Source organism: Ostrea edulis, chromosome 6 (genome assembly GCF_947568905.1).
Source record: "Ostrea edulis chromosome 6, xbOstEdul1.1, whole genome shotgun sequence".
NCBI classification, from domain to species: Eukaryota; Metazoa; Mollusca; class Bivalvia; order Ostreida; family Ostreidae; genus Ostrea; species Ostrea edulis.
In genome coordinates this window covers 14154621-14179241 of record NC_079169.1, presented here as the reverse complement: position 1 = coordinate 14179241, position 24621 = coordinate 14154621, and the positions used below count along the sequence as shown (strand labels likewise).

The following is a 24621-nucleotide window of genomic DNA, read 5'->3' as shown; positions in this document are numbered from 1 at the left end:
TTAGGATATTAGGTATGCTTGTTGGAAGAGGATATTTCTTAAAAATTTCCCCTTTGAGTCTAACAAGAAAACTTAGTACTCCCCATCCCTTTTCCCCTGCACTCCTTGCTTCTACATGCACTTTTTCGAAAAATGCCTTTCTTTCGTCCGTCTGGGCATACATTGTGAAATATAATCAAAGTTAAAACTGTGAGGAAGGATGATCTTACACTGATACGATAGTGTATACTCTTGGACCAAGAATGAAACAGGTCTTGACAGCCTGAGACTTTACAAGCTTTGAAAAAGTTGTTATACGTCATGACCTACGTCACATTGGGGTGTTACGTCACTGATAAATAGTACTTCACACATTGTCGGGTTTACCTTTACCATAAAAACTGTGATGATAAAAAGGTCAACAATTCATCATATTAGCTTTACAAAAAGATTTTAAATATATACAAACGTTTAACTGGTATAAGGGCAGTTGGTCATATACGTTTTTGCATCAAGACGAAGTTTCTATGTACAAGCTATCTAATGAATTATTAGACCTTGAAAGTTAGTCAAGGTCACACACATTAGATACCTTTGGATCAGTCGTCCCTTGCGAGATTTTTTCACTTGTATGAGTCGTCAACAAATACTGGTAAAGGACTTTAAACGACACTAGTGCCGGACACTTGGCAAAGGAACAGTCACTACATATCATAGGTTTGACGCCAGATGCGGAGCTGGGAACGAGAACTGAACCATTACCTCATGATTACGACCTTTTGGATGATGCCCTCAGAAATGTTAAGGCATTAAGTGCTTTTCATTATTTAAGCTAAAGGACAGTCACACTGACTGACTCTGAGTCTCATTGAATTAAATGAACTTTCTGCTTAAAAATAATTATACATTACACTATATATGAATTTTACTATATGAATTTTCTTTGGGGGGGGGTGAGTATTGCACCCCCCCCCCCGTCCCCCGGTTCCTACGGCCATGTGATGTGTTTTATTTCGAGTTCACTGGGATATATCGAATCGACATATGAATGAAAATTATTATTGTCAAGATATAATACGTCGTCGAGATAACAAAATATCGAACTGAAGACCACAGCAAGAGATTTTGTTATCTCGCGTAGAAGTTTCGAATAAGTTCTGCTTCATAGGAATATAAAAACAGATCAGCTAAGAAAGGAGCAAAATTCAACCCCGTGGGAACTCCCCATCAGACTGTTGAAAGACCTGATTACCAAAGACCACGATGCTATTCTCATATGGTGTGTGTGCATGCTAAAATCACCCTTTAACTCGCCACTGCTTCAGTTGAATTAAGACGTCAAAATGTAGACCATGGCGTCACACATCTGTCCTGCTCGGTAATTACAACATTTGTTATTCTATTGAAGGTTTAATTAATACAATGCACTTCATACTGTAGGGGATCAAATGACTAGGATAAAATTAAGATATTCTATTCATGTTCATTATCATTATTTGTTTTATGATAAAATGAAGTAATAAGTCATACAACTTGATAGATATTTATTACTTTGTAGAATACATTACCTTTTGTTATCATACCTATTCACATAAAAGAAAAGAGGAACCCTGTTGTGATTAAGCCATTACCTAATCACATAATAGAAAAGAGGCCTCGATATGAAGAGTTATTTTAAGATTATGGAAAAAAAATTCTACTTTTGTTTTGTAGTGTAACGGCACTCTATGATTTCAAAAGGAGCCTCTTTGCTTAACTAAAGTATAATTATCCTCAATCACTGATTGGATATATATCTATTTATTTGAATGTCCTTACCTTGGGTAGAAATCAAGAAGTAAATCAATAATAAATGGAAGACTTGAAGAAAGTAAATAGTATGTTTCCTTAACTAAATAGACTAGTACCAGGAACAGGTCGGCTCTATTCGGGCCACTATCTCCAGCACTAGCTATTTTCCCTGACTTACTGTTAGTGCTATGGTCGGTCACAATGGACAACCACTCCGGAAAACAATAAGGCGAGCAAACAACCAAAACAGCTTCAGCTCTATTCGGGCCACTGAATTGATTGTCTCTTTACCTTTCCTAATGCTAAAACCTTTATTTATCCTTACTTCTTATTAAGCTCCCTTCTCTGTTCGATCAGCTTGGAAGAAAGACACAGAATCATAGCACCCCGGGTATATATACACACAGTCTGTTCTAATTATAAGGGATGTCTTGTCATTCCATGTTAACATGATAAATATAGTCATTAAAACGTTTGATTGACTTGAACAAAAACATTACAGTAGAATACTACTATACTTTATATATCAGCCTGTGTGGCTTAGCAGTTAGATAGCCTAACTAGAAATACAGGAGTCCCGGTGTTGTAGCATAGACTTTCCTTGGATAGACCCCCGCCCCGAAAAAGCGGGCCCAGGATAGGTTTTCCCCCGGGGGAAAAGCACCCGAGCATATAATTTCCCCCTATGTACAAAGTCAGTATAGAGTTTTCTTCATGGCGGAACAACCGCCCTGGTATAGAATTTCCCCCTCCTAATTCCGGATTTCATCGATCGGAAACTTTTGTTATACGCTTTCCTTACTTTATATATCAGCAATAAACTAGTAATCGGATGAATGACAAAACACCCTCCCATTAATGGTTATTTTATTCTTCGTTCCATTTTATTACTCGTTGTGTATGTTGCGCATAGTGCTGTGTGTTTCTTTTGTAATGGGTAGACGAATTATACACATTTATTTTTCAATGTCTTCAGAAGGCCGAATGCTTTGCTGAGAAAACATTGATACAAAGATTAGGTTAACCTGTTATATTAGGAATGAGTCAAATGATAAATATTTAATTTCCGATTCAATTTCAGTGCAATATTGATGACGAATACTCTTTTCTGCATCGATTACCAGAATTTATGGTATATCAAATGATGACTTTCAATATATGAATAGAGATGTTATGTTACAATGTGTAATAAGTGTTGATCTGTTCAACTACTGTATTTATTTAGGTGTCGTTGATAAATGCATTCGAATTTCATTTCATTTTTCTACATGATGTATTAAAATGTGTTTTGATTACTGTGAAATTTATTTTATAAAATTGATAAGTAATCAAACTATTCAATAAAAATGCTTATATCAAAATTGTTTACATCATTCGAAAAATATATAGATTTTGTGGAAGTATGATGACAGTCAATGTATCTATTTTAGCGCATTGCATGTCATCACCATTCGTTGACGGTAATCTTGAACTATGTCATAATTTTAATAACAGTGTATTTATGAATAACTCACCTTGCATTGACTCCAATTTTACGTTTTTGTTTGTACTTGCGTACCGCATTGATGAGAAAGTTTTCCGTCCAATTTTTTCTTTGATACATGCATCAAATAAAGAATTGTAAGTTTTATTTCTTATCATTTAATTATTTCTTTAGAATAGAAAAACATATAGTTTCTGTCATCAAAAAGGTTGAATCAACTTTTTTGAAATGGCGAATAGAAATACTTATCCGTAATGTTCATTGAAAACTCAACAAAACAGGCTGTGCGTTTAGGGCAGGTGGAGTAATTGTGCAGATTTTAATGGAGTATACGCCAGATTAAAGGTACATTCGTTAAAAGCTGCATTATATGTAAAGGAAGATAACAAGTGGTGCATTCGAGGAGACTGGTTGAGTCGTAGGAACGATGAAATATCAAGTAAAAAGCTCAACACCTCTTTATCTAAATTGTACTCGTTGACTGAGCCCCATATAACGCAGTTCAATTTTATTAACATCTCCCAGATCAAACATCGCTGCTTGTTCCATCATGTTATCTAACTTGTAAAGCAGACGATACATACGGAAACTTGTATAATCTCTCTAGGCCCTACTTCTACCAATCAGTGCCCTACGTCATCAAGTTGACTATATTATGTCATCGCTAGGCCTAAGTGTGTTGTGTCTTTAAATTAATTTGTATTTTATTTTATCTTTGGCTGTGTTTATTTTTGGTAGCATCAAACGAATACATTTCGTTTCCAATGCTTGTATGGAAATTCCCGTTCTACAAATAGCGCAAAAATTAGAACGGGGAAGACGCATTCCAGAGAAAAGCAGTTTTGCGTGATTAGTGCAGATGAACTCCGGACGAGAGTAACTAAGAAATCAAACAAATTTTTCATCCAATCAGTATCGTTGTTAAGTCATCACTTTAAAAGTTATTAAATGATTAAGGTATCATTTTAAAATATGTATCGGGATATAAATACCTGATCAATTTCCATAAAGTCCTTTGGGCAACAAAACCGCCGCGGTGGTCTAGAGTTAGAGCGTTCGCCCTTCCTGTGGAAGGTCAGGGTTCGAATTCCGGCGCCAATATTTTACAACACAGATGCCTTAATTAACAGTCAAAACCTTTATATATAGAGTTCACAACAAAACAACAACGTACACACACAATAATAGACAATTCATTCCTCTTCACGATTACAGTTAATTAACTCGTTCACGTTCACTTCGATAAAACACACATGATATAATGGCGCAGCTTCCTTTTGCTTCTTTGAAATAATAAATGTTCATAATGGTAATATAAGAAACATACGATAGGCACTACAAACGTATTCAGTTATGAAAGTACAAAATCTTTTAGATATTTAGGCGGACGGCGGTCACGAATTGGTCGCTGAGATTGGAATTCAGAATGTTGTGGTGCGACTCCCTCAATCTGATCCTCAGGAACGGGGGTTACTATGGTGCATTCGGTTGGTTCATTTTTGTCGCTGGGTGGTACGGATAGAAGTGGAGGTATTGTACTGTAATCTCGTATTGGTTCTTGTGACTCCATCCCATCGGTATCATGGCTTCCTTCGATACAGTCCCGGTGGTCCTCATGTTCCTCAGTGTCGTCATCTGGGCATTTTGGTAGCAACTTGGGCTGGGGTATTTCACAAGGAACACTATAGCACTCCACTAGTTTGACCTTCTAAGAATTAGCGCGAATCTGTCGACCAGAGAACTTTTTGATGTAGCCCCATTCTCCATCAATTGCTGTTAATATGTAGCGGTTCCTTGCTTTAGATCTGTCACGATCACAATATAGATATACTAGGTCGCCTACTTGGAATGACTGTTGATGCTGAGTCTTGTTGCTTTTCCACTTAGATAAAGCACTGGAAGAATGGTTGGCTTCCCGAACGGTCTGCTTGGAATTCATCGTATAGAAATCTGACACTGGAATTTGTTCATTGGTGTACTGACTTCGCTGAGTCCACAATTCACGAGCTGAGAGTCCAGTGAACCGGATTCGAGAATTGAGTCTTGCCACTGCTATTGTCAGTTTCAGATCAGTCACAGGACCTCCACCTGGCTCTTGTCGAAGTATTTCTTCTTCCAACTCCCCTATGGCATTTTCTGCTACTGGATTTTTTTCTTATTTTTTACCCGACCGATTTCTAAGGTGATTCGATACTTCATAAGGGTGTCATCATCACGAAGCCCCATAAACCCAGTAGAAGAATCCACACGAATTACAGCTGGGGGTCCATCCAGAAGTCGTAACTCAAGAGCCAGACGGAGAATAGCTTCCCGTAAGGTATCTCGTTTCTCATCAACTATGAGACAGGCGGCGGTAAATGATGTCACACATTCTCTGAGCAGAAGGATGAGTTGGCGGTTTCGCTTAAGAACGTCAGCAGCAAACATTATGCCAAATGTTTCAGTTGGTTCTTCAGAAGACTGAGGAATGAACTGGTCTGGGAATTTTTTCAAGGAAGCACATACGTGGCACGTTTCACACACATTTTCGATAGCCTTCATCAGGTCAAGAGCATAAAAATGTCGTTTCATGACTTGCTGCATCTAGTTACGCGTAGGGTGGTCAAGTGAGACATGATTGCTTCTGTAGTAGGTTGAAATGGATTTGAACGACGTACGACTAAGAGACCATCTCTAGCAATGTTAGCAACACTAAGGTAACGCTTCACATCTCTAATGTTAGTTAGTTTCCGGGATGGACGAGTTCCTTGTTTGAGATGTGCATTGGTTCTTCGTAATTCAGGGCACTCCGACTGGATGGACAGCCAAGCAGAGCGTGTTGTAAAGGGTAAATTGACTTTACTATGAAGAACATCTTGTAAGCACACTGACCTTACAACAGAGTCTTCTGTTTGAGCAATAAAACTGCATATCTGGCATCTCAGTTCGGAACATTCTGGGGCATTCCTACTTTCGAAATCAGAGGGTACATTATCTGAGCAAGCCAGGTGTTGTATAGAAGTTCGGTACCGACTAGCCACGGACAAAAAGGATGTGACTCTTGGACTTGATGAGAACTCTCCACGACGAAGTTTTTCAAAAGCTTCCACACATGGTTTACTGTCAGTAAGTATATGAGTTTGTTTTACAGATTGAATTATGAATGGACTAAAGTGTTTAATTGCTGCTGCGATACATAATGCTTCAATTTCCACGGCAGCCATGTTACTTGATGCTTTCTTAATTTGGCACTAAAAAATCCAGCAAGATTTAGTTTTCCTTTGTGCATGGCATACATAGTAGCTCCTAGGCCTCGTTTGCTGACGGAACCATCTGTAACAATCCAAAGTTCATTAGACGGAATGGGTAAGATAATTGCTCTGCTTAATGACAGCTTTTCTTGAGCGTTCTTGAAATGTTGACGCAGCTCATCAGTCCACTGTACTTTGTCTTTGGATTGCATTCCTCCAATCGAGTTTTCTAATGGGTTAAGTATATCAGAACAGTTTGGAATTACCCGCCCAAGAATCTTATATGCACCAAGAAATGATCGAAGGCCTTTCACTGTATCGGGAACACTGCATGATGATAATGTGGAGACCTTCTGTTTACTGGCAGAAATCTTCCCTTCCGTCCAATTCCATCCAAGTATTGTGGTGGAACGGGGGCATATGATGGTTTTGGTAGGAGACAAATGAAGTCCACACAGTGCAAGTGACTCAAGCACGCTTTCCCAATTGTTGAGTAATTCCTCCACTGTTTGCCCTCCACAATATAGGTCATCAGCTAGTTTAGCCACACTACCTTCTTGTAAACAGTATCCGAGTACTCTGCACATAAGCTCCTCAAGAGCAGTTTTTGAGCCTGTCATGCCCATAGCACACCTAGTGTACACACGTACTCCTCGATAAGGCGTCACAATGCCACAGTACTTTAAGGATGGTTTCGAAAGAGGAATCTGATGGAATACTCTGGTCAAGTCGGACACAATAATGTATTTCCATCTGCCGATGGTTCGAAGAGTTGAATCAACATCCTGCATGAGTGATGGCTGTGGCTTACTGTAGCGTCCCACGTCTTCAAAAGCTGTGACGAGTCTGTAGCCTCCGTTTGGCTTTTTGACGAGAAAGGATGGATTCAGATATTCAATAGAGATGTTCAATTCTTCCAGTTTTCTAAGAACTCCTAAGTTCTCAAGTTCATCACATTTTTGTTGTAATTCCTGTAGTTTGTCTCTCGAATACTGTGATAGCCTTCCTTTTCGCTGTGGAGGTTGAACAGGTCCCATGTTTATATGACATTCGAATTTGTCAGCTGTTCCATTGTATCCTCCAAAACTTGGGTCAAATATTGAGTCGTACCTTTCAAGTAGTTTGTTGAACTTCTTACGATCGGTTTCTCTCAGAATATTTTCTAGATCAATACTAACTGTGTCTGAGTGGAAACTTGATGTCCCTGTCATTCTGACAGTGGAGAGGATAGGATATGTTTCATAGTCTGTACTCCCATCTAAATCAGTGTAATTTGTAGATGTAAGGTGAAGTTGACACAAGTGATCATTTTTGTGTATTACACATGGCTCATTAGTGACATTCAAGAGTCGAACTTTCCCACTAATAGCTTCGATCACAGTCGGCTTAGGCCAGTCCAGGTTTCCTGTTGTGGTCCGGTTCACTCGCGGTTCCATGGAAAGAGTTGATTCAGGGTGTAAAACATCAGGAATTTTGAGCTCCATGTATGATCCAGGCCAAACGGTTGTTGTTGTTGGTTTCGCTCGGAGGATGAAGGCCTGGGCTCGTCGCACATGATGGGGTATCGTGGACTGACCATCAGGTATGTATTGGATAATAGTAGAATCGCCAATGGTCACTTGGTGTTTGGAGGGACGTATGCCAATGTCATTGCACTTCATGAATGGCATTCCTGCCAAAATGTCAACATCCAAATCGTTGACGGCAAGGTGAAGATAACGAACAGTGATCAATCTCATAACTCCTACAAGCAATACAAATTAGGGCGTCAAGGTGGAGTATTTTGTTGTTTCGGGTTAGAGTGAAATGTACTTCCCCGACATTTTCAAGAGGTGTCATGCCATCGGCTTGAAGAGCATTCTGCGATGTCTTCTTGATAGGAGCTCCGATCACCTCTGCAAATTTGGTCCTAATCATGCTAATTTCAGCTCCAGAATCTATAGTTAAATACACAGGGCGGTGCTTATAAAACACTTTAATTTGAGCGGACTTGCTGGTGCTGACGCGGCGAGTTGATGGAATAAATGATGGTGGGTCTTCATCATCTACTGATGAAGGATCACAAAAGTCACCTGAGAATTCTTTACTTTCCGAGTCCTCCATTTGAACTAGTCGTCTGGACTTGGTCATGAAACGTCTGTCTCCATCAGGTAGATATTTACAAGTACTGAGGAAGTGGTCGATTCTGGTCCGTCCTGCCTGTTTGCACAATGGGCATTCACGTTTCATTGTTGTTGTAAGGACTTCTTATTTGTTACAATGTTATAACACAGATGTCTTAATAAACAGTCAAAACCTTTATCTATAGAGTTCACAACAAAACAACAGCGTGCACACACAATAATAGACAATTCATTCCTCCTCACGATTACATTTAATTAACTCGTTCACAGTCACTTCGATAAAACACACACAATATAATGGCGCGGCTGCGACAGACCTTGAAGTCGATAAAACAGGTAATGACAGTTCCATCTCCAAACGCTCGGCATCAGGTGTGAATGTCACGGGTCCTCGGAGATGACCTAAAAGCGGATTACCCGTGTCACAATAGGTGTGGCTCGCTAAATAACCCTCAGTGCTCAATGGTCGTAAGCGCCGGGCATAGGTCTACCGATAAATTTGAAGCCCTTCATCGGTATTGGTGACGTCTCCATATGAATGAAAAATTCTCCAGAGGGACATTAAGCAAGTTACAATTAATCGATTAATCCATTGATTATTAAGAATCTACAGTTTTACGAAAGTGTTGAGAGATAGTCTTCATTGGGGGAATGTATTGCGCAGGCGTGGTGGATGTCGTTTTCAACCTTGCACGTATTTCTGATGATGAATTGAATTTCAATTTCGCGGTCTCATTAAATCATTATGTATTGTGGTAACGATATGAAGGAGAAAAATCAAGATGAATTGAAAATTAGCCATCCAAATGTTTTGTTATGTAATCATGTAGGTTATCATATAAAACTTATACGGTACCAAGTTTGATGCACCAGATGCGCATTTCGACAAATAATGTCTCTTCAGTGATGCTCAACCGAAATGTTTGAAATCCGAAATAACAATGACGTTTTAGAGCTATTATAGCCAAAAACAGCGTGCCAAAAAAAGTGGAGTCAAATTCGTCTAAGGATAAGAGCTATGTATGAGGGAGATAATCCTTAATTTTGAAATGAATTTCTAAATTTTATAACAGCAATTAAATATACCTCCGTATTTTCAAGCTAGTAACGAAGTACTTAGCTACTGGGCTGTAGAGACCCTCGGGGACTAACAGTCCACCAGCAGAGGCCTTGACATATATCTTATTTAAGGAAATGAACTGACACATAAATAGCCTGTCTATTATTAGGTAATTCCGAAAACCTTTGGACAGTTACAGGTAAACTGAAAATGAGAGAAACAATCAAAAGTTAATTCAATTTCCTAACAATGTCCCCACCAGTTTGGCGATAGAACTGTCTCTACCAGTTTTAAAGGGATACGATTTGGGCTGAAAAGTTTAAAAAACAAATTTCTTCTTTAATGTTAAAAATGCTTACATGTAACTAAAGTATTTCTAATGGTCAGCAAAAATTTGAATGTCAGTTGTCGAGGTACATTGAAGATACAGAACTCACAATTCTTTTTGTTATGTAAACAAGACTCGTGCCCTGTTTTTGTTACATATAATGTAAAACTTATACGGTACCAATTTTTATGCACCAGATGCGCATTTCGACAAATAATGTCTCTTCAGTGATGCTCAACCGAAATGTTTGAAATCCGAAATAACTATGAAGTTTTAGAGCTAAATATAGCCAAAAACAGCGTGCCAAAAAAGTGGAGCCAAATTCGTTCAAGGATAAGAGCTATGCATGAGGGAGATAATCCTTAATTTTGAAATGAATTTCTAAATTTTATAACAGCAATTAAATATACATCCGTATTTTCAAGCTAGTAACGAAGTACTTAGCTACTGGGCTGTAGAGACCCTCGGGGACTAACAGTCCACCAGCAGAGGCCTCGACCCAGGGGTCATAATGTAAAACTTATACGGTACCAATTTTGATGCACCAGAGGCGCATTTCGACAAATAATGTCTCTTCAGTGATGCTCAACCGAAATGTTTGAAATCCGAAATAACTATGAAGTTAGATATATCAGTAAAACTTCGTTTGAAGAAGATTTTTCAATTTACAAATTAATTGTGAACATAATTTAATAGTTTCTAGTGTTTAGCACATCTAATTTTGTTTTAGAAATGCTATTTTCTATTAAGCAATATATGTGTATACAAAAACATGGCATGCGCCTTGTTTACATAACTGCATATCGTGAGTGTTGTATCTCACTTGTAACTCAGAAACTGATATTCAAATTTTGGTTGACAATTAAAAATACGTTAGTTAAGCACTGTAAACAATAAAAATGGAAAAATAAAGTTATTTTCAGTTCCACTGTGTCCATGCCCCTTTAATGGCCAAAATCTGTAGCGGCTGGGATTCGAACCCCGACCTTCCGTGGCGGTTCAACAAAATGGAAAACAAAAGCAAAGTAGAACATAACTTTCATGCTGAAGGCAACAAGTGGTGATTTTAAGAGAATTTAGAGAAATCCTCATTATGCGGTCTACCACCAAACACTACGGAACTGTTTCCACCAAAATAGCCATTCATTTGATCATTCATTGAACTCTATCTTTGTGTCTTTGAACTCTTACATTGTATATGTAATCACACAGAATTCTTACATCCCACGAAAGCTCATAACATTGGAACCTCTTATTAAAACGGTTGATTTTATCAATTAATTCATTTTGAGGCTGCAATGGCAATGAAAATATTTTAAAGTGCTTCCCTTTTTATTTTCGACCATTGGCATAGAAAGCAAATTGTTCTAAATGAATTACATGTAACCAATAACCATATAAATTTCCCTCTAGGATTAAGGTAAATGGAAAAATGGTCAATAATTTCCGTGCATACTCTAGTAGATTTTATATCACTTGTACTTAAGTACCAGGGGCCATGGTTTGAACAAACTTCAATCTTCCTTTCAGTGTACATATAGGACTCTGCAAAATTATGGCTATTCTGTTTCAGTAGATCTTCAGAGGGATCTAAGTACCCCATCGCATTTCAACGTTTTCTCAACCCTCTTTCTTTTGAAAGAGTATTAGTTGAAAAAATTCATTGAAATCAGCACAGTGGTTCTTCTGAAGACATTGAATATGTGGACGTTTTTACAGATATGCCATAAACAAAATTTCATTAGAAAATTTCGGATGAGCTTTAAGATATCCGTCGTATGTGGATTCATTTTTTATCGTTATAAAACATTTGTTGTATGAAGATGAGTTACTCTTTCTTATGAAAGGCGAAGATAACGAACAGTGATCAATCTCATAGCTCCCACAAGCAATTCAAAATAGAAAGTTGGGCAAAAACGGCCCACTGGACACACCAGAGGTGGGATCAGGTGCGTAGGAGGAGTAAGCATCCCCTGTAGACCGGTCACACCCGCCGTGACCCCTATATCCTGATCCTTATCTATTGTAATATTTAACATTAAAATGGGACCTGGAAACTAGAATTATATGGTACTATGTTTTCAGTGGAATCAACCACATAGTAAAACTATCACTTTTTTCCTTTACTTGAAGAATACTATTTTAAGTGTACTAACAGGAAATATGAATAAAGGAATGGCAAAGATTTAAAAGTAGCTGAGTATAGTAAATAGAACGTTCTACTCCTCTCAGGCAGTCTACAGTCCTATCCCTTATGCTGTCGAAAAGAAAAACTAAAGACAATATTATATACTTCAGCAGTCTTACTTAAAGGCATAGGGTCTAAGATATTGGTGAAATTGTTCATGTTCCAAAAAGGTGGCAAAATTTAAGATCATAACTAGAAAATCACAAGAAGTTCTTCAGAATGTTTACAAACACAATGGATACGATCGTAATTACAAAATAATTCCCTGTTCTCATTTGCCTAAACTAGTACCCTGTTGACTTCGCATCTCTTGTGTTTGTGTGTAGCCACCAATCAGCGGGGTACCAGTTTAATATATTGTCCTCCAGACAAAAATTTTATATAGGGCTAAAACGTCAAAATGACTTCAATTTCAAAGCGCTGCAGCTATAGATAACCCATAATTAATACTACAAATTTGTTTGTTTGTTGTTTTTTTTTAGTTCTTGCAAAATATTGTGATGTCATTTTTTTTAGATATAAGATAGACCGTATGCCTTTAAATTGTTTTATCAATGTTATTATGAAAAAGTTCAAAATTTAAAACTCCAAGCATTAAAAACATGCTCAAAATATGTACGCTCTACCTTATGATTGATTCTGTTAATGCCTATTAGTTTATGCTGTAATATACGACAAAATTTGATTTGCACTGTATTTCTTCAGACACTGAAGCATACTGCTACACGAAATGAACCGTACCCTTCTTGATTAGAATTGTTCCTTTCACACACCAAACCATTCCGTTAAAATCGTTCGTCTTTCCATTCCCAGACCTAAGCGTCCCGTTTTCATATTAAAGCATTCTGCTGTCACCTATAACAGTTCATTTTTGATCAACTGTTCGATTCCTCAACTTGTTTGTTTACACACGGTCATTCGGAACTCCCCTAGCATTATATCAACATTGAGCTTGGTTGGGGTGGAGAGAGATTTCACTCTGGAAATAAGGTCAAATTACTGTGCACAAAAAATAAATAAAGGGTTTTGAAGTTTGAAACAATTTAAAGGGATTAGACACGTTAGTTCTTTAAACGTATGGAGAAAATTTGAGAGTCTCAAAACTCCTACATTCCGTCCTCAGCCAAATTGAATACCTGTAACAGATACTGATTATGTAACTTAATTGTAATTCAGTTTTCTGGGACATGTAATGCATCTTAATTTATTGACAATTGAAATTAGACAAGGAAATAACTTTTAAATCGCATTGATTGGTGGATGTAGTGACTCCGATTGTATATAAAGACATTCAGTCGATCAGATGTTATCTGCAGCGTCTAGAATCAAAATGGGAAAACTACTAGTTGTTCTGACTATCCTCGTCTGTCTGGTTATTATTATTATATTTTGGGTTTTTTTCCCACAAAAACGTTGCGTTGATGCGTTGTGACGTCATCAGTTTCAGAGGATACTGATACGGAATCAGAAAACCAGTGTGGTGATCCGGAAAATCGTATCAAAAAACGAAACATTGATGGGTATATAATAAATATCAATGACTAATCAGATATTTATTTTGTTCCAAAAGATAAAACTAAGTTAAATAACCACTTTAGTGTAAAGAAACATTGATGAAAGAATGACAGGATTGTGAACCAATAATTATCCAATCACTGAAATTGCACATTCATGTGCCTGCTTTGATTATTACTAAGGCATATAAAATGGAGCAATTTTCTTTGAATTCAATTTCCCGAACATTTGGTTTCTAATTGTAAGTGTCTGTCATTTTAGTGCTTATTATAATTCTTATTCTTTAGACTGGCGGTATCGTGTACTGTATTGTGTACTATATTATCGTACAGGTGTGTCTGTATAAATATGTCCGTCCATCTGTCCGTCCGGGTTTTTGTTCTTTAATTTTCGTTTCTCTGTCGCATACAGTGTATCAAGCTGAAGTTTACAGTGTAGTTTTCTGGTGGTTTACCATAGATCATGCTCAAATTTTCATTGATTCTGCAGGAGTTTTCCCCTTTATTCGAAATAAGGGTACATGATTTGTTCATCTTATTTCCCCCTAGTTTTCAAGTGAGAACCTTGATCATTTTACACAGTGTTTGTATGGGTATTAAAGATGAACAGGTGGCAAGGATTTTGATTTTCGTCAATTTCTGAGAACATCACAGATTGTTGAACTCAGTTTGGATGTAATATTACATAGAGAGTATATCATTTGTCCATGTAATTCACCCTACAGTTTTCAAGTGAGTACCTTATTTGTCAATGTTTTTCTGGGTATTGAAGATGTGAAGAAGTGTTAATTTTCTTTTTTTGAGAAAATCATTGTTCGATGAACTTGTCTGTTTTGAGAAAACATTACAAAGTGAGTACTAGGTTTGTCTATTCAACTCATCTTACAGATTCCAAGTTAAGGTTTGCTGTATCCTGTTTAACGCCCTGCTCCAGAATTTTTCACTCACGTTAAACAAGATACAATCAATCAATCAAACTCGAAGTCCTTTAACGTCTAGAAACATGTAATTCCAGGGAAAAACCCCAGAAATTATATGATCAGTTGATTGATTTAATCTTAATGTTCTTAAAATATCTTCCAAGGTTTTCTAGTTGGTTTTTTTTATTTTATTGGGGGGTTGTTTTGGATAAGAAAATGTATTGTGCACCGATGCATATTCACATGCATCTTTTCTTTTTCTTTTATCCAACTGAAATCTCTGTATTACAAATCAGTCTAAAGGATTTAGTGCATACAGTTCACCTGCTATATTTACCGAGGATATGACATTTTATGGATTTGATACCCATGCACGTGACAGTGTATAACTCATCCCAAAAGTCAAACCAGACTCTATGTGCTCTTTATCTTATCTTTGAAATGAAAGTGATGGATGTGCATGTATTACCTATACAGAATATAATGTCTCAGTTAATTATGGTTATGGTTTTAGGTGGTTCTAGTGGCGGGTGCCATTATGGACGTGAATGTCATCATTGGAAGTATTGTCACCATGGATACTACTGTGACTACAGATACCACTATTGGGGTTGCTGCGTGAAGTGTAAGTATTTTAGAATGTATAATTTAGATGCTAATAAAAGTGATACTTATAGACTATTGTAGTTATAAATACCAGATTATTTGTCGTATTAAATTTAAGCAAATTAATTTTTCACTTTCTTTCTTTAACAATGGTTGTTCTGATTATTGAATAGATGATGAAATATATTCTGATGATATTTTTAAATTTCAGATGGTCATGGTGGGTATGGTGATTATCCCAAATACTGTTCAAGACAAATCATCGAGAAATGACGATCAGCTTTAGAGATCTCAGTCATCTTCCTGTCTGATATTAAAGACATGAATATAACTTTAAACTTTGTGTTGTTTAAATATGAATAAGTTGGATTGATTTATTATCATCCTCATAATTACACAGGTAAATCTGTGTAAATGGTCGTATGAGAAGCTCAATTAGTCAATTGAATTTGTAGTAACACGGTCGAAATTATTGATTTATTAAGTGAGTTTGAGAAGACAACATGTGTTTTTAAGACCCGAGGACAAATATTTTTCCTGGGATCGAAAACAACAATTTAGTTCCAGGATCCGCCAAAACACATATTGCCGACGTCCCAGTCAATAAATATTTTTCTATATTCTGATAATTTGTAACATAGTAAATGACCATCGTTTTGGTAGATGTCATTGGTCGCAGACATAAAGTTTGTAATGTTCCTAGAGGGGTAGGAGTATTCGAAAATCATTCGAACATAACGAAAATTACATGTAAGTAGTTAGGTTTCGGATGAAATTAATTATTTTCCCCAGGAAAAGGATGATTACGAGTCAACCCGAGTACCAGATGAAATGTGAAGATAAGGATCAGTGATCAATCTCATAACTCTTATAAGGAATGCGAAATAGAGAGCTGGGCAAACACGGACCTCTGGCTATACCAGCGGTGGATAAGGTACCGAGGAGGAGTAAGCATCCCCTGTAGACCGGTCACACCGGCCTTTAGCTCTTTATCTTGATCAGGTAAACGGGTGCCTCCATAATGGGTATAATCTAAGACCCTACCCCTTTTCAATATACAATGTACATCTGCTTCTTACTTAGATATTCTATTGTACATAAATGTAAAGTAATTATATAACAGCTCATCTTTAGGACAACCTTCAGCTTTGAAATCGTCAACTCCCCATATTTCTATCGCAATACTCCATTATCACCCGCAATTGGTATTTACATCTCTCAAACTAATTCGATACACAAGAGCTTTTTCCGCTTATGATAAGTTTTTAAATACTTAACGTAGTTCCACACTCCTGTGACGTCATAGGATTTTGCAAAATCAATGATTTAATGATAGGAACATAAATTTTGTTGGAATCTTTTTCAATAGTTATTGTAAAAAATCTTGTTAGCCATAAAATATTTCAAAATTCTTAGTTATATTTGAATAGTCAATTATATGTTTCAAAATATTAAATCCAAGGACAATAACTCTGTTTTCATTCAATTATTTATCAAGTCCATAATGCGATAGATTTCCTTTATTTTTGACAAACATTTTACCAAGGTGATAAGGAATCATTATCTGTGTCTTTTCATGAAATTACATAAAGTTTTAATCCCGAGTGATTTTAAATAGCTCAGCTGTATGGTGCCATACTTCAGTTTTGGATGGGGGTATACATAATCTGGAAGCTATAGATTTGAAATTATTAACGAAAGGTATGGATTTTTTCCCATGAATAACTATAACAGATGTAACTCTACTAATATAAACAGAAAAAATGATATGTAAACCATGCTATAAGGAAAATGCGTCCACATTTGTTTGTTTTTTAACATTTTGGGGAATAACGCTAATTCAATAATTTTGCACATATTATTCTAAAACTTGATGAACATATTGAAAATGACATGTGTTTTAGTTATTGACATGTTTCCCGATAAATAAATGCAATTCAAAAAATATTTTGTTGTTTTATATTAAAATAACAACAAATAACTGTTTCCAATGAATTTCATAAAAATCTACATCGGGGTATATGACTTTAGTGGGGTATGTAATGAAAATTGTTCTGAAAACCCTCAACTGTTTTGCCTTTTTTCATTACTCTGAATGTTAATTTATTGATTCCAAACAAAACAATGCTACCTAAACCCCAAAATCCAGGACTAAGGACCCACCTTAAGGCAGTCCATTAAAACAAGTTGATATTTAACATTGGAATGTTATATTTAATAATGAACGTTGTAAAGAGGCATTCCCCTCTAGTAATTCTAGATAAATGCTATTTCAAAACGAAAAAAGGGTTCATTGTCACACATGACTTTGCATTCACACAATCCTGTTGATGTTTGATAGTTCTGATTTGTTTTAATGTCAATATCCCAGCCATGAAAACGTTTGAAACGTCTGACTCTATGCTCAGCATACACAATCCTCTTTTCTGATTTTAAAATGAATAGATATTTACTTGCATGTACTTTAAATTTCTGGCCCCAATGGGTTTTCTACCTTGGGGGAGTGTTATCATTATTTCTGTGTTTACCCAACTCTGTTTTGTATTGCTTTTAAGAGTTATGAGATTGATCACTGTTATCTTCGCCTTTCATCAACGTAAGTTCAATTGCCATATTGTTTATTTGAAAGCATTAAAATTATCGAGATCATTCATACTGAGTACACAAACACAGGTAACGTCTACGCTTTTAGCATCATAACTATTCTGCCTCTCCGCAGATAGTTTACCGTATAATCAACACAGTCAAAGTGGCTCACTTTCATTATGTGAATGACTGAACGTGTTTGTGGTAAGAGACTGAATAAAATGAAAAACAAAAACAAATTTACAAAGAGTTCATACAATTCAATGATGAACAATGACCCGAACCTTTAAGTAAGACATCAATTTGCAGACAAATAGGAAATACTTGAAGGAGTACAATGTAGTATGTCAAATATAAGTGAAGATATTCTGAAATCAAAATTAAATGAGAGACTGGCTTAGGCTATTACATGCACTATTGAGCTGCATGCAGAATATACCTTAAATGGTTGAGGATAATTATAAAATTTACATTTATAGTTAAACTTTACAATGGCCTATAATCCATTTGATATACATCAAGATATGATAAACCTATTTTAAATGAACTGTTGTACTGAATTTACTAAATATGACTCAATACACGTATATGGCAGTGTTTCCAAGAATAAATTTTATGACTATACATGTGCCAAAACTGAAGTCTGCCCCAACATCCATAATATGTAAACATGTTATCTTTACTACTGCTTAGTTTTACTTACACATGGTGGATGGGTGTACCCACAAGGTATATGCAATGCTTGGAACAAGCAGAATAGCAACAACGAATATAACCTCCTAGCCCCATGTAAACAAAATAAAAAATAAACCGGAGAGGATTACACACTCGGAACAATGTACAAAGGTGAGTAACTCTTACAAATAAAATTGTGCAACACTACAATAATCAGAGATGGACAACATTGAAAATTTCGGAATTTCAAACGAAAATTGGAAGGTTTATAAATAAATCATAAATATTTTCGGTCGTATTTTTTTTTTCAGTTTTAACAACATTTATTCAGGTATATGGTCAGGCTTTTACACAACTCTTACAACCCAACCTGACCAGGGGGTACAGGGTTTTAAGAATTCCAACTCTTTCACTCACACATTCACACGGACAGACATTCATATTAAACAAAGGCTAGAAGTAAATAAAGTAGAAAAATTGACAATGTACTCTGGCTGAGTTCATAAATATCATACTATAGCATAATATCATGATTAACAATCTGATATAATATGATGTAATACCAACGTTGTTATAAAAACAAATACTATTTTAAACAAACTGTTGATTGAATATACATTTACCTCACTTCTTACGAAGAAAAAGAAAAAATATAAAAATGTAAATAATATTAAAAAAGAAGCATTTTAGGATATTTTTGTTCTAACATAGTTTACGTTATACTTGAGCTAATGTTTCAAATAATTTCCATTTCTTTTCAAACTGATCTATACGATAATATTTCCTTGCAATTTGTTTTTCCACTATGTATACATTAGTCCAAGTGGCTTTAATTTTACTCAATGACAAACAATTTCCTGTACATTTGGTTTAGTATATATAATGTTTCAAATGGTAATTTATAAAGTTTACCATTTTAATTTTTGAACATCCAAGGATAAGAGTTTTCTTATCAGTTATAATATTGAATGAAAAAATTTCACTAAACCAACATTGCACATACATTTCTTAAAGAGATACTGACTTTTTCACAATCATGCATAATGTGTTCCAATGATTTTCTCTCTTCTAAACAAAAAGTACATAAGTCGTCTGATTTCCCAATCATTTCCAAAAGCACTGTTGGTAGTTAAAATTCTATGATTCACTCGATATTGTAGCCATTATAATTCACTATCTTTCGTGTTCATAAAATCATCCTTATGAATTCCTCTCCATTCTTCACTAGATATTTCAAATTGTTTATCCCATTTTGTTTTTTGTTCAGTTGGTTTTTCTTTGTTAGAATTCAATATTTTGTACATGTTTCTGCTGTTGGTTTTTTTTTATCTAATGAAGGTAAAATGTGTAAGGGAATAGCTGGTTCTTGTTCTAAAATCAGATGATCAATATTAGAATATCTCATCATTTTCTTTACTGCTTGTGTTACTCCAAAAAATTCCAAAACATTAGTTTTAATATCAAATATTGTTTTGAATTCAGCATAAGTCATTATATTCCCTTCTTCATCCAGTAACAAATTTATGAAGTAAATATTGTTTTACACCATTCCTTCGAAGACATTAATTTTTTTTTATCTACTTTAAGTTTTTCATTGTACCAAAGAACAGTTTTACCTATATATCGTTTGGTGTCAATTCATTTTCAAAACAATTCTCCATTTTTTCCCAATAATTAATAACATCTTGCCAAATTTTTTTTTTTAATTTTCAATATTTTTAATGTATATATTAGACCCTAAAATCTTAAGCCTTACTCCCAAATCGTGAACTCTGAGACTACCGGGATTTCAACAGTATCGTTTAAAATTAGCATTCTATAAATACTATGGTCGTTATAACAATCTTACTAAGTTACCAATACAACCTGTCATTGGGTCAAATGCTGAATTACTCCGTTTACCTGATCAGGATATCGAGCTCACGGCGGGTGTAACCGGTCAACAGGGGGGTGCTTACTCCTCCTAGGTACCTGATCCCACCTCTAGTGTGTCCATGTATTATAAGAGTTATGAGATCAAATCGTCATCGTTACCTTTTCATGAAAGATTGGTTTGCAAAACATTACGTATGGTTTATGAATTTAAGAAACTTGAATTTAATGGGTTTTTTAAGCCAGGATCTACATAACTTGATCAAAACATATATAGGATGCGAGTTAAAGGCAACAGCAAGATATTCTTTTCTTCTCATGGAGAAGCTTTTGAATGTAAAACTTATACGGTACCAATTTTTATGCACCAGATGCGCATTTCGACAAATAATGTATCTTCAGTGATGCTCAACCGAAATGTTTGAAATCCGAAATAACTATGAAGTTTTAGAGCTAAATATAGCCAAAAACAGCGTGCCAAAAAAGTGGAGCCAAATTCGTCCAGGGGTAAGAACTATGCATGAGGGAGATAATCCTTAATTTGAAATGAATTTCTAAATTTTATAACAGCAATTAAATGTACATCCATATTTTCAAGCTAGTAACGAAGTACTTAGCTACTGGGTTGTAGAGACCCTCGGGGACTAACAGTCCACCAGCAGAGGCCTCGACCCAGGGGTCATAATGTAAAACTTATACGGTACCAATTTTGATGCACCAGAGGCGCATTTCGACAAATGATGTCTCTTCATAAATTCTGCCACACAGGAATATACAATAGGTCAACCAACAAAGGAGCACAAATCGTAACCATAGAATTCCAAACAGACTGTTGGATGACAAAATGTTAGAGAATTTTCTTTTCAGGCTGTCCGACATTTTTTTTACCAAATAAGGGCTACTTAGAGGGATGAATTAAGAAATTCATTCTAGGGCTAAAATTAGTAATTTCATAACCAAAGAAGGACAGTTTGAGACATTTCAATATATATATGATCTATTATTGAAAGTTTCATTGGCAGGCAGCTTACCATCGATCACTAATATTTGGGGGCGCTAACTTGAAATTTTGTCGTTTTAGTGATTTTTCTAGTTAACTCTCCTACACGCAAATAAAACAAAGAGTGTTAAGCAAAAGGAAGTCTGAAAGAGATCAGTCTCGTACCTACAATCACAAACCTCGTTTAAAACCTGAAGTAATTGTACTAGTAAAATTAAGGTAATCGGGACCTCTGTATCCAGATTTTGAGAATTGTTTTAGCAACCTCTAACAACGTAGTGACCATAAATGACTTGGTAACATCATTGAAACCTTGAATTTTGTACATGTATGACAAACCTGATATATATGCCCTAATGGGTGCTGGTGCTTGATTTTTGGCTGGCATATAAGCTATCAAATGCACACTGTGGCCCATAGGTCCCGGTCATGTTGATTGTAAGCTAAATACATGTAGATAGCTGAAATGGCTAAAACTTTCAACGGCTGCTTTACATGTTTGCTATGCATTAATATTTTTTGCCATTGAAGCTTTCAAGCGCCCATTGGTCTCAACTGTCAAATCTGTCATATATATATTGGGGGAGTGGAGATTGTACTGGATCTGCATGTGGAGGAAAATCCCGAAAGCGGTTCCACCGACAACAAGAAATAGAATCATAAAATTCGGTGTTGATGAGCTCTAATGTACTGCTGTCTGATTATCAACATGAAACAATATTCTCCTATTAGCTAGTCAATGACCCTAGACAGACAAAACCACCACTAAAAAGGGGTCCGTGTTTACCCAAAGCTTTATTTTGTATTCCTTGTTGGAGTTATGAGATTGATAACTGTTCGTTATCTTCCCCTTTCTGCAAAAAGGTAAAAAAAAAAAAAAAAAAAAGGCCACCAGAAACCACCTAAACTATCTGGAAAAGAACTGAAGTGTGTTGTTAGCAACACAAAACCTTTCTGGGAATAAAGTCACTCCATTGTAATGATTTGAAAATTTCAGCCACATTTCTGAGTATGATTTGATAGTAGGGGTTACCTTTATTCTGTGTTTTGCTCTTTAATACCTACTGTGGAATCAATAACGGCTCTACCATGTGAAACCACCTGACACACAACATTAATTGAACTCATTATCAGATTGCAGCCCTTGTAAAGTCAGATTTTAACCTGCAAATTGAGTATGCAGTTCAGTTTTTGATCTAGGGCAAGCGCATCTGCATCGCTACTGTATCAAGTTCATTTCCTAAAAATGTCAAACATGTATTCAGTTCGACAGTCTTCTCGTAACCTACGGGAACACCCAATTGTGCACAAACCCTATAAAAATTAGCAATCTGTGACTACATTTTACATGTGCATTTCCTGACTAGCCCTTGAACAAACCCTGAATGGTATTGGAGTTATGTGATGTTTTCCAGATCCACCAGTGTAAGAATGAGAAAAATATGTTGAATAGGGCACGATATAATTTGGAATCGAACGGCAAACATGGAATAGTGGAAATAGTACTTGTCATTGCATTTAACACTTTGTAAATCAAAGTCACTTGGGTATATAGGTAGCAGGCGGAAGTTACTTTTAAGGTCAGTTTCGGCCTAAAATGCGTTCTACTCAGGTGTTTGAATCATGAGGACAGCTTCTTCAATGTTAGAGTATTTGACAGTACAAATGTCTGGCTTAATATAATAATTGACTGAATCATATCTGATTCCACGAACAAGTACTCTAAAGTTGAAATAAAAAAATATGCTGGAGTTCCTCATTAACAATATCTTCGTGGTCTTTGGTGATCAGGTCTTCCAACAGTTAGTTGGAATTCCCATGGGCACGAATTGTGCTCCTTTGTTCGGTGACCTGTTTTTATATTCATATGAAGCAGAATTTATTCAAAAACTTCTACACGAGAAGAAAAAATATCTTGCTGTGGCATTCAATTCGACATTTAGATATATCGACGACGTTTCGTCTATTAACAATAACAGCTTTCATTCATATGTCGATTCGATATATCCCCGTGAGCTCAAAATAAAAGACACCACAGAGTCGTCCACTTCTGCTTCATACTTAGATATTTTATTGGAAGTAGACATTAACGGCAAACTGACAACTCAACTGTATGACAAACGGGATGATTTCAGCTTCTCCATCGTCAACTTCCCATATTTATGTAGCAATATTCCATTATCACCTGCATATGGTGTTTATATATCTCAACTGATTCAATACGCAAGAGCTTGTTCTGCGTATATTCAGTTTTCAAATCGAGGCAGGTTACTGAAAAACAAGTTGATGGTACAGGGGTTTCAACAGTCTCGATTGAAGCTAGCATTTCGCAAATTCGATGGTCGTTATAACGATCTAGTTCGTCAATAAAACCTATCATTGGGTCAAATGCTGTCTGACATGTTTCATACCGATTGTTAAGCCGTTCTTGGCACACTGATTTTGACTACGGATAATTCCGTTTACCTGATCAAGATATGGGGCTCACGGCGGCTGTGACCGGTCGAGAGGGGATGCTTACTCCTCCTAGGCACCTGATCCTACCCCTGATGTGTCCTGGGGTCCGTGTTTGCCCAACTATCTATTTTGTATTGCTTATAGGAGTTATGAGATTGATCACTGTCATCTTCGCCTTTCATCAGTGTAAAATCACCATCTTCTAAGTACAAGACCCACTGGTGATACGCGGAAAGTGGGGTAAAGGGACCTCTTAAGCAGATTTTAGATTATGGAATACCCGGAATATTGCAATGAGAAACCAATTCTAAAACCTGTTAAGTCGGTCCCGTTCGAAAATGGTAAGATTCCAATTCAATTGACTATTTGAGATAGGTGTGGCGGCAAGCTGTACAAATTGGACTGCCCCTTAATTTTGAACCGCAAAACATTTGATTTGAGAATGGGGTACCTTACAGAAGATGTATGTGCGACGAAACGTACAGGGTTATATGAACAGGACCCCTTAATGAACGCCTATCAGCCACCTGCTATGAGCGTTTAATTTGCCCCATAGGCTGACTTTATACCTGAACCTTCAACCTAGGTAACAACTCCAAAAGCGTGAAGTTTGGGTTCTATGAAGAATTACTACCCGATGTGCTAGCACTTGGAAGTTGTTGTCATTTCAATTGATCTGGTGCTAAGTTAACAATTCGTAATCCACAATCCCCCAGGATGATGAAGGGCGACGCTCCATCTTAAGACGATATTGTTCATCGTAACTTGCCCATCCCGGATGCCCCACTCTGTTGGCAGCTAAGCGGATA

General features: G+C 36.3%; 1 long non-coding RNA gene across 1 annotated transcript; it reads left to right on the top strand.

The window, feature by feature from the left end:
- The first annotated feature begins 1182 nt into the window (after positions 1-1182).
- Positions 1183-15553, top strand: LOC130047155 (uncharacterized). Its single transcript, XR_008796198.1, has 3 exons — positions 1183-1258; positions 15131-15241; positions 15434-15553. It is a non-coding gene; the product is annotated as an uncharacterized LOC130047155 (long non-coding RNA).
- Positions 15554-24621: the final 9068 nt, after the last annotated feature.